This window comes from Grammomys surdaster, unplaced genomic scaffold (assembly GCF_004785775.1).
Source record: "Grammomys surdaster isolate TR1022 unplaced genomic scaffold, NIH_TR_1.0 171, whole genome shotgun sequence".
Lineage (NCBI taxonomy): Eukaryota > Metazoa > Chordata > Mammalia > Rodentia > Muridae > Grammomys > Grammomys surdaster.
The window spans coordinates 6,568,466-6,574,734 of record NW_021604619.1 but is presented as its reverse complement, the minus strand read 5'-3'; the positions used below and the strand labels follow the sequence as shown (position 1 = coordinate 6,574,734).

The following is a 6,269-nucleotide window of genomic DNA, read 5'->3' as shown; positions in this document are numbered from 1 at the left end:
CTTTTATTTGTAACACTGTATCTCTATGTTAACAGTCATAAAGGAGCAACTTATTTGGGAAATGAGCAAAAAACAAACATTACCTAGAATGGGTGATTGTGCGAAGAGGAATTTTGGAATATTCATATTTGTACAAGTTACAGTAAATCTTGAGTTGAATATTTTTGTTAGAAATGGTATTTTTTATTCCACAGTCACTTATTTGAATTGAGGTTTCTCATGGCTGTCTATAACCATTTTTGGTGAATACTCGTTACAATCAAAATTGCTATGAGATCTTATTATTTTGTTAAATAGAGTTAGTTTATTTGAATGTGAAATTTTCTTCTGCTAGTCGAAACTCAAATGAATTTGTTCAATAAAAATATTTGATAAGAACAAAAAAGAAAATATGGAAATAATTTATAATGGTGATTAGGTAATTACATATACATACTATATTTATGTATAGTATGTATGTATTATGGCACCAGGCAAGGGTCCTTTTTGGCATAGCCTGCTTTCCCAGGCTTCCAAAATGCCCAAGGGCTGTTATTCTCAATTTAGCTCCCTGTCTAGGCTCAAAAGTGCCAGTTTAATGGTCATTGTGGGCTGGATCCTCATCCTGCCTTTCTGAGTGCCCTATTTGAGGGTCCTCTGTCCTAGCCCCGACTTTTTTACCTTCAATTCCAGGTTGGTGTCTTCTAGTCTTCGGATTAGTCCCAATATTGGGAACTGTCGGGGCCTGTGAGGACCTGGACTGCTTGTTTGCTCAGGATCATGTTTTTCAGGGAACATTAGCCTACTAACCATTCAAATGTTCACAGGTCAGAACACTGAGTGTAGACACGGCCTCTTTCCTCTCTGCCACCTACCAACGCACATGTGACAAGTCAGTCATGTGATTCTAGGGGTAGAATTGTAAGGGAACTTCTATGTTCATATTAAAATTGAGACAGTATAGAGAATAGTCTCTTATACTAACACATGACACACAAACACAGACAGGAACACTCACACACACACACACACACACACACACACACACACACACAGAGCTTTACAAGGGGCCTGTTTTATCTCTGCTATAGAACCCACTAGAAAGTTTCAACAGACTATTTTTATTAAGATAATTTAAAACGAAGTAAATAATTTAAATTTACCAACAATGTCCAATGAGATTTCAAACATAATTTAAAACTGTACACTAAAATAAATAAGGCCAGATGAGCTCATCACAAAATTATACTAGATCTTCAAAGAAACACTAATATTGATATTACAGGAGATAGTTGGCAAAATAGAGAGGAAAGGACATTTCCAAATTCTTATTACTAAGCTAGTATTATTTCTTTAATACTCCAACTTACCAAAGAAAAAATGATAAGTCAATATCATTTGTGAACATAGACATAAAAATTCTCATTAAAATACATGAGAACCAAATTTAAGAACACATGTATAACATTATTCGCCATGATCAAGTTGGCCGCATTTCAGAGATCCAGAGTATCTTTAACCTATAATAATCAATAAACACATTTAAACTCATAAATATACTAAAGATGAAAAGCCACATGAACTTCTCATGATGCAAGAAAGACCTTTGACAGAACCAGGCAACCTGTCAAAATAAATGGTTTGGATAATCTTAAAATACAAGAGATATTTCTCAAGATAATAAAGATTATATACAAGTTCACAGAAAATACTATCCTAAATGGAAACAACTCAGAGCATTTCTACTAAAGTAAGGAACAAGATAAGGAAGTCCAATCTCCCTCCTCCTGTTAAATATCGTACATAGACCCTGCCCTAGAGCAATAAGACAAATGAAAGAAATAATGTGGATGCAAAGTGAAAAGGAAGTAGGCAAATATTTAGATTTTCACATGATATGACTCTCCATATAAACCACCAGAAAACTTGTAAAGCTGATACATATATTCAGAAAAGGGGCAAGAAACAAAATTAGCACAAAAATATATTTATTTAATTGGACATGCATAGTTAGTATCTACTGAGATCCATTAAAAGAGAATATATATATATATATGCATATATATTCACAAAGTTGATATTCATTGTTTAAATTTTGTGAGATTTCATATCTGTAACTTTCTTAAATCTTAGCATTTTGTTTCATTGTATTATTAAAATATGCAAAATTGTGCTCCAATATATAATGTACACATCTAGTGATAGTTAAACAATTCCTGATGCTCTACCTAAAATATTAAATGATATAAAAATTTATGCTACTCAAGAACATCTTCAGTGATCAAGAGATTAAAATTATTTAAATGTTTGTTTTGTTTGAAAACTAAAAAGCAAATATAAAGACAAATCACGTTTAAATTATCTAGCTTTTAAAAAACAATTTTCCACTTAATCCACTTAGTTTTAAGACTTTATGGAGTGGTTCAATATGGTTGAAAACCCTTTTTCTTACTAGATATGAAGAGAAAAATTTCAAAATTACTATATGCTTCCTCTGCTATACCAGTGTTCTCTTTTATTATTATTTATTTATCATTTTATTTGTTTACATTTCAAATGTTATCCCCCTTTCGGTCTCCCTTCCTTGAACCCTCCATCCCTTTACCTCTAAGAGGGTGCTCCCCTACCCACTCCTGCCTCACCCCTCTAGAATTCCCCTTCTCCAAGCATCAAGCCTCCACAGGCAAAGCGCCTCCCCTCCTGCTAAGGCCATATATGGGAGTACTCTGCTACATATGTATCTGGAGCCATGGATCCCACCAACACTTTGGTTGGTGACTTAGACCCTGGAGCCGTGAGGAGTTCTGTTAGTTGATACTGCTGTTCTTCCTATGGAATGGCAATTCCCTTCAGCTCCTTCAGCTTTTCCCCTAACTCTTCCACTGGGGTCTCCTGGCTCAGTCCAGTGTTGGCTCTGATTATCTGTATCTGTCTTAGGTGTTTACAGAGCCTCTCAGAGGATAGTCATACCAGGTTCCTGTCAGCAAACACATCTTGGGATCAGCAATAGTGTTGGGGTTGGTGTCTGTTGATGGAATATACCTTTCTGGGTCATTTTAACTAATAGTATTTAACATCTTGAGTACAGAATCAAAACCTGTGGATCTTACCCCATTGGGGGTTGCATATCAGACTCTTGCATGCTAGATATTTACACTGTGATTCATAACAGTAGCAAATTAGAGTTTTGAAGTAGCAACATTATGATTTGATAGTTGTGTGTAATTCCCACATGATGAGCTATATTAAATAATTTCAGCATTATGAAGTTTGAGAAGCACTGATCGAGAACATATGAGAAAAGTGTCTATGAGTATTTTAAAAACTGAAGCTTCAATCATATTCTCTTCAAAGAATTTGTGAATCTGTTATAACTGATATAATCCACAAGAGATTATAAAAAATAAAAAAAAATCTTGGAGTACGTAGACATTTGGAGTGACAAATAAAAGAGATTGACTTTAGAGAAATTCATCATGGGCTGTTTGTGCTGTATTTATAGAGTCTGTAAATCACTGGTGTAAAATCAAGTTATCACCAGCTGTGCTATTAGAACACAATTCACGAATTAGTTTGAATTTCCATGTTTCACTGATTGCCGCTGGGCATAGATGCACACTCCCTAATTGCTGTTTTATTTACTTATTATTTTTTTTATGGAAGGATAGTTGATTCAATCTTACATGGTACTATAGTTCCTTAGAAATTATTCCTGAGAAAGACAGAGGGTTTTTGTTTGTTTAGTTTGGCATCAGCAATACCATAGATTATCATTTGATACTTTTCATCTTCTTTTCATGACCAGAGTGTTCATAAAGAGGGAAGAATGTAAAACATAGAAAAGTATTAGCTTGGCTGATAAATAATATTTTGAATTTGCTTCCCATGCTCACATCAGCAAGGGACTATAACACATATGTATAAAACTAACATAGAACTGAGCATTTTGAACATGCTCATTTCCAAGGGATTGTCATTTCTTCTGTTGTATGTTTCTTTTTCTTTCTCTTTCTCTCTCTTTTTTCCTCCCCCCTCTCTCTCTCTCTCTCTCACACACACACACACACAGTTAGATAATATGCATACATATCCATATATATATTGTATATCATTATTACACATGCATATTCCAATATGTTTGGAACTATTTTATTTACAATTTGAAATGAGTATTTTATAATTCTTAATTATCCTTCATATCTGCTTGTGTCTTTCCTGAAACCTTAGACTTTTTCTAAGATCTGTAATTTTCATTTAGTTTTAATTTAAATAAAATGTCATGCTCATTATTTTTCTTGTGTTGGCCAAGGATCTAAATAATTGTTTCGAGTCACACCACACAGTTTATTTTGCAGGCACACATATTTTCTATTCTTTAATTGTAGTTAGATTGTCATTTATATAGATTGAAAGGAAGTAGTGAACTGGCTGGCTTTAATTGTAATATTAGCTTATTTTGACTACTTGGCTGTCTCAATTTGAAATTCCATTTTTTCCTTTCCTTACTTTTAAAGTTAACATTTGTTCTACTAGCACATTGGTTATCTGTATTTTATTAAACTTTAATTATTGCTCTGAAAAATTTATGTATTTCTTGTATAGAAAGCATGGGATATCTTATTGTATTATTTGTACAATATCTAGAGAAAGGAAGAATGGGTTTTCAGTTACACCCATGAAATATCACTTTTGATTTAATTACTATCAAGTGCTACATATGAATAGGAAAATTACACTTTGTATTTCTGTATTGCCTTCTAGATAAAGTTGTATTCAATACTTTCTGGTGTCTTTTCTCCTAAAAATTCTGTTTTCACAAATTTCTGATAATCTATTATGCAACGGTAAAACTATCCCTTTATTTCCAAAATGATTTTAAATGATTAGAAAAATGTCTGAAAAGATAGAAGGACCTGCTACAGAAGCATGATTATGCAAGATTGAGAAAGAGAAACCCCAGTGGTAAGAGAACTGACTCCTGAAAATTGTCTTCTGATTTGTATACATGCACCATGGCACATGTATGGCTGCACATAGAATAATGTACATTTTTAATATTTATAAACTGTATTGAAATTTCATAAATTTTGTCTTGTGTTATGCTTAATTCAAGATTTTATTTTAAAACATCTGTTTATCATCTATTAATTGGCAGTCAATATTTTCCATTCTTAATCAGGAAATGAATAGATCTTGAAAAATAATATATGAATTTAATTAACAATATGCATGTTTTATAAAATTTTATAAAATTATATTTTTACATTTTTTCTCGTAGATTTACAAGGACAAATGTTTTTCTTTGAATTTTTTATTCTTGAGTTGTTTTAGTCAAATTTAAAAGTTTTACAAACATAACTTCAAATAATCTAACCTTTCACCATTTTTAGTATTCAAACTTGTGTTATAACACTATCAAACTCCTAAATTAGTTCCCAAATATTAGAAATGTATTAATGTCATATGTTCATTTCCACATTGGTTTTACTTACACATCCTCATTAATAAAACTCAAACTTGTTCTCAATGTATTTCTAATTTCCAAAGTATTTGATACTTTTTATTATAATCTTATAAATTCTATTTTTCTAGTAGAACTCATTGTTTTAACAAACACATTCTCAAATTATTTTCCATATTTCTTAACAATTTTAGGTGAACCCTATTTATTATATATGATCTGTATATCTGTTCTAGCTTTTTTATTTTGTATATTTAGTCTCCTTTATGTTTTGGACAACTTTAGTTCTATTTTTATTTTATGTGAGAAGTTCTATATAAAAAGGGTTTTGTGTAATGCCATTTTCACAGGTGAATTATTTATTTGTTATTTATTTATATTTTCAAGAAGCTGCAAAAAAGAATAGCTTATGTTTACTGTAATTTTTAGTGTCTCTTTATTCCTAGAATATTATCAATTAACTGAGATAGTCCAACTAAAAGATTTATAATTGTATCTCTATTTATTTGAAGCTATAATTACATCATTCACATCTTTTCCTTTTCTCTCTCCAACCTTTCCCATGATCCTCTCCCCTTGTTCTTCCTCAAGTTCATGTCCTCTTTTCATTTAATTGTTGTTATGTATGTATCTGAATCCAGTAACGATATTTTCACAGTTCATTCAATTTTATCTCTATGTATATAATCTAAGGATTGATCACTGGTATTGGATAACCAACTGGGGACAGGGGGCTCTTCCTTGAGAAAGACCATTTAGCCCACTCAATGTTTCCTAATTTCTTGCTTGTAGTGTCTATCTTGTCTTGAGGCCACATAAGATCTTCCCC

At 32.0% G+C, this 6,269-nt stretch overlaps 1 pseudogene; it reads right to left on the bottom strand.

The window, feature by feature from the left end:
- Positions 1-772: 772 nt before the first annotated feature.
- LOC114621067 lies at positions 773-897 on the bottom strand (annotated as a pseudogene).
- Positions 898-6,269: the final 5,372 nt, after the last annotated feature.